Source organism: Erinaceus europaeus, chromosome 9 (genome assembly GCF_950295315.1).
Source record: "Erinaceus europaeus chromosome 9, mEriEur2.1, whole genome shotgun sequence".
Taxonomy (NCBI): Eukaryota; Metazoa; Chordata; class Mammalia; order Eulipotyphla; family Erinaceidae; genus Erinaceus; species Erinaceus europaeus.
This window is the reverse complement of record NC_080170.1, coordinates 53900566-53910437: the sequence shown is the minus strand read 5'-3', so window position 1 is coordinate 53910437 and position 9872 is coordinate 53900566. Positions and strand designations below refer to the sequence as shown.

The 9872-nt window shown below is 41.0% G+C and overlaps 1 pseudogene; it reads right to left on the bottom strand.

The window, feature by feature from the left end:
* Positions 1-9007: 9007 nt before the first annotated feature.
* On the bottom strand, positions 9008-9507 carry LOC103121264 (small ribosomal subunit protein eS19-like; annotated as a pseudogene).
* Positions 9508-9872: the final 365 nt, after the last annotated feature.

Here is a 9872-nt window from a genome sequence, read left to right as displayed (position 1 = left end):
GCGATGGGAATGTAGGGGGCGATGACGCCAGGGGACAGGTACTGGGACCCCGCACGACACACCACCACAAACTCTCTCTTTGATGTCTTCTCTTCCAGTCACGCGACACCCCTTGGACTCGAGTGTCCCTAGTGTGCTGGGACGTGTAGGTGACACCGGGTTGAAGGAACTTCCTTTCCTTCTGTCTGCTCTGGGCTTCCCCAGCACCCTTCCCACGTGGCCCTGTCCAGGGGTGCTTCTGTCCTGTCACCTTCCAGAGTAGGGCACCCACTCCCGGGGACCAGGCCAGCCCAGCGAGACCTGCTTTATGTTTAGCTTGATTGGTTTATATGTGAAAAACTGTAGAGCTCCGTTTCAGCAAGAACCTCAAACCCAGAGCCTCAGGCATAGAATAGTATGTTCTCTTGCTGTGATTCCCTGCTGCAAAAACCTGTATTTGTTGTTGCTGTTTTGTTTTACTTTACTGAGTGAGAAAAAGGCCACAACTCCCTGCTGCTAAAACCTGTGTTTTCTTTGTTTTTTTTGAGTGAGAAAAGGGCCACTCATTAATGTGGTTCTGGAGACTGGAATCCTGGGCCTCAGGCAGCAAATCCTGATCTTTAGGGGTGTCACCCTCCCTCCACGCACACACAGCCCTTCCTGTGTCATAGATGGGCCTGGAAATCCATTGCTTGCATAGGGTACCCGCAGATGGTTTGGGGACAATGGGCACAACAGGGGCACAATATTGAGCCCGAGGTAAATAATACTCTGTGAGGAGTAGGGAGCCAGGCTCCCGGAGAAATAGCAGTGCAGCTGGAATGCAGAGGCCGCACCAGACAGGACAGAACAGTACCTGCTGAAGTGTCTCCCTCTCTTATTGCCCTTCTACATCCTTTCTCTGTTTCTCTGCCGGAATGAAAAAGTTGACCCTATGAGCTAGGCAATCTGAAAAAGAGAGGGGGCACTCTGAGTCACTAAGGCAATCACAGATAGCTACATCCCTCTCTTCATTAAGTAAAAAACCTGGGACTTCAGAGCCTCAGGCATGAAAGTCTCTTTCATACTTATTGTGCTTTCTCCCCACTCTTATATTTTATATGTAATAATATGTAACAAACCCTCAAGGATTCCTCCAGAGCACAGAAGGACTGGGGTCCCCAGACTCTCTGTCTTCTCCCTGGGCTTGTCTCCCAATCTTCACAGACCTGGAGGGACATGTTCATGGCTGGGCCCCTCTGCAGTGTCTCACAGACATCCTTCCAGATGTACCCCCAAAACATGGGTCGCTCTCAGTTTTGTTCTATTGAACGTTTGGGCCCAACAAGGTTTTCTTCCTGGAACAGCAAATGATACTTTTTACAAGTAGGGTAAGTCAGTCATAGAAAATGAATCCTGTCAGGAGTTGGGTGGTAGCACCGTGGGCTAATCGCACAGCACAAAGCTCAAGGACCATTGTAAGGATCCTGGTTCGAGCCCCCAGCTCCCACCTGCAGGAGAGTCCCTTTACAGGCGGTGAAGCAGGTCTTCAGATTTCTCTCTTTCTCTCCCCCTCTGTCTTCCCCTCCTCTCTCCATTTCTCTCTGTCCTATCTAACAATGATGACATCAATAACAATAACAATAATAACTACAAGAACAATAAAAAACAACAAGGGCATAAAAAAGGGGAAAAGAAAATGTGTCCAATGAACAACAAAAAAGTATATATTAATATATCTATGTCTCATAATAAAGGGAAAGGGGATTTATTTCTAAGGTCACACACACGAATGCACAAATATAAGCTGATTTATCTCTGAGCAAATATACTCATTGATGTTCTCATCTAGCAATGGGTTTTAAAGGGTGGTCCAATAGGCCCTGTGGGCCTTTGGGACCTTTTCCAGAATGTCAGGAGGTCCTTCATAATCATGACATTAAAGCATTCCTTTCTCCTCTGGGAATTACCTGATGTGTGATGTCATTATCACTTTAAATAAAGGATGTATCTTTTTTTAAAAATTTATTTCTTTATTGGGGAATTAATGTTTTACATTCAACGGTAAATACAATAGTTTGTACATGCATAACATTCCCCAGTTTCCCATTTAACAGTACAACCCCCACTATGTCATTTATCATCCTTCATGGACCTGTATTCTCCGCACCCACCCACCCCAGAGTCTTTTACTTTGGTGCAATACGCCAATTCCATTTCAGGTTCTACTTGTGTTTTCTTTTCTGATCTTGTTTTTCAACTTCTGCCTGAGAGTGAGATCATCCCATATTCATCCTTCTGTTTCTGACTTATTTCACTCAACATGATTTTTTCAAGGTCCAGGATGTATCTTTTTATTTTTGAATATTTTAATATAACAAGTTAAATTTATTATGAATAAATTTTACTTTTACCTATATTATTTTTACTTTAATTTAGTATATATAGTTTATAATTATTATTATTAACCAGAGCACTGCTCAGCTCTGGATTATGGTGATGCTAGGGGATAGAACGTGGGACTTCAGAGCCTCAAGCATGAAAGTCTATTGCATAATCATTGTGCAAGATATATTACATATATTTTATATGTAATAATGTACTTACTTTAAATTTAATTAAATGTATTAATACTTCTATGTCTATATTTATGAAAGCACTGCTCAGTTCTGGCTGATGATGGTGCAAGGGATTGAACTTGGGACATAAGAGCTTCAGACATGAAAATCTCTTTGCATAACCATTAGGCTAACTACTCTCTTCCTGCCCTCAGTTCTGTATATTTTTGTGTTTAAGAAACTTCCCACCAACGCAACGATTGCCACCTCAACATGCTTCACCTCAGACTGTGTCCAGAGACTTCACATGTGGAATGACAACCCTTCGGCTTCATTACTTGGGTGAGACCTTTCCTTTTATAGTACACTCTAATTTCATCTCAGGTAGTTCACTTTCTAACAAAGTCCCATAACCTAGATATACACCAGTTTCTGTGAGAGAGAGCTTATGTGCACACGTATCCATAAACTACTGCAAAATATATACCTGAAAGCAGTAGTACACTAGAGTTTGCAGTGAGTACCTCCCTAACACTTCCTTTCCACTATTCCAAGCTTGGGATCCATGATTGCTCAACAAATTGTTTGGCTTCGTATGTTAACTCTCTTTTCAATCACCAGGTTCCAGATGCCACCAGGATGCTGGCCAGGCTTCCCTGGATTGAAGACCCCACCAATGTGTCCTGGAGCTCTGCTTCCCCAGAGACACACCTTACTAGGGAAAGAGAGAGGCAGACTGGGAGTATGGACCGACCAGTCAACGCCCATGTTCAGCGGGGAAGCAATTACAGAAGCCAGACCTTCTTACCTTCTGCAACCCTCAATGACCCTGGGTCCATGCTCCCAGAGGGCTAGAGAATGGGAAAGCTATCATGGGAGGGGGTGGGTTATGGAGATTGGGTGGTGGGAATTGTGTGGAGTTGTACCCCTCCTACCTTATGTTTTTGTTCATTAATCCTTTCTTAAATAAAAAATTAAAAAAAAAAAAAAAAAAAAACTTCCCAGACTGGAACCAACCTAAGTGCTCATCAACAGATGTAGATACAGAAGATATCATCTACATACACAATGAAATACCACTCATCTTTGAGAAACGATATAATCCTGCCATTTGTGACAACAGGGATGGTCTTGGCAGGTAGGGATCAGGGCAAGAGAAACAAGTCAGATGGAGAAAGACAAACACAAAATGATTTCATTCATATATAGTCCACAAAGAAACAAAATGAATGAACCAAATGGAACAAAAATAAACATTTTTTTAAGACTATAAGACCTAATTAGTGGTTACCAGTACAGAAGAGGGAAGAGGGTAACTGGGGAGGTCTTTTGGGTAAAAGGTGTCAGGATGAATAATAGAGTTGTACCTTTAGTAGTAATGTTGATTTATAATGCTGCCGTCTTGAAAATTAATCCAAGAATGTAATGCTACCTCAGTAAAAAATTACTTAAAAACCTTTACAAATTTAGTCTAACATGGCAACTATTCAATAGTTATAATTCACAGAAACAGAGTATTTTTTAAAAGATTTTATTTATTCATGAGAAAGATAGGAAGAGGAAGAGAAAGAACCAAATATCACTCTGGTACATATGCTGGCAGGGACTGAACTTAGAACCTTATGCTTAAGAGTCCAATGCTTTATCCACTGTACTATCTCCCAGACCACTAGAACAGTCTTGAGGGTCTTCAATAAATAGAATCTTGAGACAAAAAAAAAAAATCTACATAGTGTGTATGGTTTTCTTGCTTCCAGTGATGGAATCTGTCTCTCGTCATGACTATAAACTTAACAGTTGTTTACACTTAACATTCAATGTATTTAGCAGGAGAGAAGTCAGAAAGAGAATCTCACCTACTAAGAATAGCTTTTAGTCCCTTTTCTAAGGCTAGGACACCTGAATTGTGTTTCCTATGCATCACTGGTTCTGAATCTTTTGCTTGGTATGAATCACATAGGCACCTCAAATCTGTACACTGTCGGTTATTAGCAACAACAACAACAAGAAAACATTTTAAATTGGGTAGAAATGTTGTCCTTTTTCACTAAAGGTAGGCAGAATTGTAAGAATGACTCTCGAGGATCTGAGTGACACTTAATCTTTTATAATCCCCATTCTTTGGGTATGGGGTAGAAGCCTGTGAATAAATCTTACAACTAAAATCTGTTAACAACCTAAATGAATGTGTAACTGGACTCTTCCACAGAGCCTCCAGATTAGAGCTCAGTCTGGTCAACACCTTAATTTATGCCTGAAAACTACAACTAGAGAATTCAGCCAAATCACTCCAGATTTCTGAACTATAGAACTGTGCATTACCTTTTTTTTTTTTCAGCCTGCTAAATTGGTGGCAATCTGTTTTGCAGCAATAGGACATTAATAAGAGGTGAGAAAACAAAATATGTATTCTTTTTTTAAAGGCAAGATTCTTGCCTTTTTAAAAATATTTTTTATTAATTTATTATTGGATAGAGACAGACAGAAATTGAGAGGGGAAAAGGAGATAGAGAGGGAGAGAAACAGAAAGACACCTGCAGCCCCACTTAACCACTCATGAAGCTTTGCCCCTGAAGATGGGGACCAGGAGCTTGAACCTGGAACCTGGTGCACTGTAGTGTGTGCACTTAACCAGGTGCACCACTGCCTGGCCCCAAAATATGTATTCTTAACTTGAAGTGATATTCACATTATGTAAGACTATGCATTAATAGTATTTTAAGTGATGTTAGCACATTTACAATGTTGTACAACCCCTATCTCTATCTAGTTCTACATTTCACCATGCCAGAAGGAACCTTGTACCTCTGATGTAGTGCTTTCTGTTCCCCTGGCAATCATGAATGTATTTTTTAAGGCAGCAATGCATTTACCAATACTGTATAATTTAGGCAAATAGGATCATACAATATGTTGCCCTTTGTGCTTGGATGTTTTTCATTTACCTTAAACTTTCTTGAGGTTCAATGATACTGTAGTATGAGTACTTCCATTCTTTTCATGGCTGAAAAATATTCCATTTTCTGTATACATGGAATAACATTTTGTTTTTCTCAGAAAATTGATAGACATTTGGATTGTTACTACTTTTTTTTTTGTTTTTGTGAATATTGCTGCTATGAATATTTGTGTACAACTGTTTGTTTGAATACCTACTTTCATTTCTTTGGGGTTTATACTTAGGGTGAAATTTCCAGATCATGTAGTTATTCTGTGTTTAACTGTTTGAAATTGCCAGATTCTTTTCCACAGGGCTTGCACCACTTAACATCCCCACTAGTCATGTATGAGGGTTCAAATTTATATGTATCCTAGCCAACCCTTGTTATTTTTGTTTTAGTATCTACCTTAAAGGGTAGAAAGTCGTATTTTGGCAGTTGGGTGGTACCGCAGCAGGTTAAGTGCATGTGGCAGGAAGCACAAGGACCGGCTTAAGGATCCCGGTTCCAGCCCCCGGCTCCCCAACTGCAGGAGAGTCCCTTCACAGGTGGTGAAGCAGGTCTGCAGGTGTCTTTCTCTCCCCCTCTTTGTCTTCCCCTCCTTTCTCCATTTCTCTCTGTCCTAACAACGATGACATCATCAACAACAATAATAACTACAACAACAATAAAAAATAAGGACAACAAAAGGGAAAATAAAATAAAAAGAAAGTCATATTTCATTATGGTTTTCCTTTAAATTTCCATAATGATTAATGATATTGAGCATATTTTCATGTATTTCTTCACTTGTATAACTTTGGAAAATGTCTTTCAGATCTTTTGGCTACTTTAAAATTGAATTGTTTATATTTTTGTTGTTGAACTGTAAGTTTTTTTTTTTTTAATGTGTTCTAGACTCTAGGCTGTTGTCATATCTGATAAGCAGATATTTTTTTCCCATCTCATAGGGGTAAATAGGATACTGAGGGACATTTTTCTTTATTTATAAAGTCATGGGGTTATATGTTTTGTGAAAAGCAGAAATACATTATGCAGTCTTTTGATTCTTGAGTCTCTTACACAGGAATAATGTACAGAAAACATTTCATGTAATAAGGTTAGCTCTAATCCTTTCTGATGTCCCACAGTATAGATAGACTATAATGTAGCTCATCATCCACTATTTATGGTCATTCACTATTTTTTTTTGCTCACTGCCACCAGTGCTGCAGTTAACACCCATGTACAATGTGTATTTGATTTTTTTAACTTTTGCAACTTTTTAAAAATTGTTTGTTGGATAAAGATAGAAATTAAGAAGGAAGGGGAAGGTAGAAAGGGAGAGAGAAAGAGAGACACCTGCAACACTCTCTCACTGCTCATGAAACTTTTCCCCTGCAAGTTGGGATGGGACTTGAACCCAGGTCCTTGTGCATTGTTACATGTGCACTCAAAAGAGTGGGTCATTATCGGGCCCTGTATTACTGCATTGATAACTTGGTCAAAAAATATATCTAACATCGGAACTTATCCACCAGTGTTCCAGCATCACAGCTTCCTACTAGTTAACCCCTGTGTTGTTGAAAATTGAAAGAATCGGGCTGTGGAGGTGAGTCAGTGGTTGAACAAATTTATGCATATGCGATTTCACGTTCAAGTCCCAGCATTGCTTAGGCCAGAGTTGACAGAGTATACTGGTCTATCAGGGTATCGGTTGTTTTCCATAAAAAAGTTTAACAGTTTACTAGAGACACATGAGAGTATTCTTTTTGCACTGTGTGTCTGCCTACGACAGGTATAAAACTATCTTGAAATTTTTGTTAGAAGGGTGGATATCAGTGATTCTTTTTTTTTTAAATATTTATTTTATTTATTTATTCCCTTTTGTTGCCCTTGTTGTTTTATTGTTGTAGTTATTATTGTTGTTGTCGTTGTTGGATAGGACAGAGAAAAATGGAGAGAGGAGGGGAAGACAGAGAGGAGGAGAGAAAGACACCTGCAGACCTGCTTCACCGCCTGTGAAGCGACGCCCCTGCAGGTGGGGAGCCAGGGTTCGAACCGAGATCCTTATGCCGGTCCTAGTGCTTTGCGCCACCTGCGCTTAACCCACTGCGCTACAGCCCGACTCCCAACTGCTCAGTGATTCTTAAACTAATGATTGTGCCTTTCCCCTGCATCCCCTCCCCTTGGGACATTTGACAATGTCCAGAGATAGATTCTTCCCCTCCCCAGAGATGTTTTTGATTGTAAGAAGTGTCAGTTATTCTTGGGGATAGGTGTTCCTAGCTCTGCTAAACTGGGCCAGGACTTCTTCTTCTTTTAATATTTATTATTTATTTATTCCCTTTTGTTGCCCTTATTGTTTTATTGTTGTAGTTATTATTGTTGTTGTTATTGATGTTGTCGTTGTTGGATCGAACAGAGAGAAATGGAGAGAGGAGGGGAAGACAGAGAGGAGGAGAGAAAGATAGACACCTACAGACCTGCTTCACCACTTGCGAAGCAATGCCCCTGCAGGTGGGGAGCTGGGGGCTCCCACCGGGATTCTTTTTTTTCTTTTTTTTTTTTATTTATTTTTTCCCTTTTGTTGCCCTTGTTGTTTTATTGTTGTAGTCGTCGTTGTTGGATAGGACAGAGAGAAATGGAGAGAGGGAGGGGAAGACAGAGAGGAGGAGAGAAAGATAGACACCTGCAGACCTGCTTCACCGCCTGTGAAGCGACTCCCCTGCAGGTGGGGAGCCGGGGTTAGAACCGGGATCCTTATGCCGGTCCTTGTGCTTTGCACCATGTGCGCTTAACCCGCTGTACTACAGCCCGACTCCCTCCCACCGGGATTCTTATGCTGGTCCTTGAGCTTTGCACCACGTGCGCTTAACCTGCTGTGCTACTGCCTGACTCCCTGGGCTAGGACTTCTACTAAATAACCAACAAGACTCAAGACATCTCTTACCACTAAGAGTTACCCAGTCTAAGATGCTGTTACCTAGTCTAAAATGTCTGGTTAAGAAGTGCCCATAGTGTGGGACTCAGGGACTTGAGCAGGGATCCCGGTTCAAGCCTCTGGCTCCTCACCTCCAGGGGGATCACCTCACAGTCAGTGAAGCAGGTCTACAGGTGTCTGTCTTCTTTCTCTCACCCTCTCTGTTTCCCCTTCTCTTCTCAATTTCTCTCTGTCCTGTACAAAAAATTGAGGAAGTGGCCACAGAGCAGTGGATTCATGGTGCAGGCAGCAATGACCCTGAAGGCAAAAAAAAAAAAAAAAAGAAAGAAAGAAAAAAGCCTCGTATAATATTATACCTCATTTTATTTTCAGTTACAAAATACTTATGGGTCAGGGCTGGGTGGTGGCACACCTGATTGAACACACTTGTTACAGTGTGAAAGGACCCAGGTTCGAGCCCCAGGTCCCCACTTGCAGGAGGAAAGCTTGGCAAGTGGTGAAGCAGTGCTGCAGGAGTCTCTCTCTCTCCCCCCCCCCATCACCCTCTTCCCTCTCAATTACTGGCTGTCTCTAACCAATAAATAAATAAATAAATAAAGATAATAAAAAATTTTAAATATTTATGAGTCTTTTTTTATGAATGAGGCAATTTATTAACCCAGCATAATTTGCTCTAATGCTTCTTGTTGGCAGCTGCCACCTGTCTGGCAATTCTGTCCAGATCTCTCTGTTCCTAAGGTGTCAGTTTGCGGCTCCCATCTTGGTCCTTTCCCACCATTTTCAGCCCTTCTAGGGCTTGGAGGACTCAGTGGGCCACACTCTTAGAGCCTCTGCTGAAGTAGGTGGGCATGACACCATTTCTCTGATGTACTTCATAAATCTTGGTCATGGAGCCAACCCCAGCACCACCCCAAAGGTACAGGTGCAAGCAGCTGTGTGTAGCAGCTGTGGAAGCAGCTCATGTGTAGAACCAGTTCTCGTCATAGAGAGCGAGTTCTTTATGCTTAGCCAGCTTAACTGTGTCCACCCATTCTGGGAACTTCAGCTTCCCAGACTTTTTGAGGAAGGCTGCCAGAGCTCAGATGAACTCTTGCTGGTTCACATCTTTTACAGTAACTCCAGGCATCATGCGGCCTTCCCACTGCCAGACTTATGGGTCTTAATTTGAGCATCTTTCCATGTATTTGCCATCACTTGACTTTACTCTTCTATAAATGACCTATTCATAATCTTTGCTCATTTTTCTTTTGTTTTTCCTTCCCTTTAGCAGAGTTGATAACCTTTTATAAGTCCTTTATCTTATTCATTGAAAATATACTTTTATTGACTTGTTTATAGTATTATCTGGTAAAAAGTAAAATCTTAATGAAGAACATAAGTCAAAACAAAATGAGTAAATGGTCAGATAAGCTATGTCCTTGATTAGGAGAAAGCATAATAAAAAATGTACCTTTCCCCAAAGTTAATTTGTAACGTTAATGCAATGCCAACTGA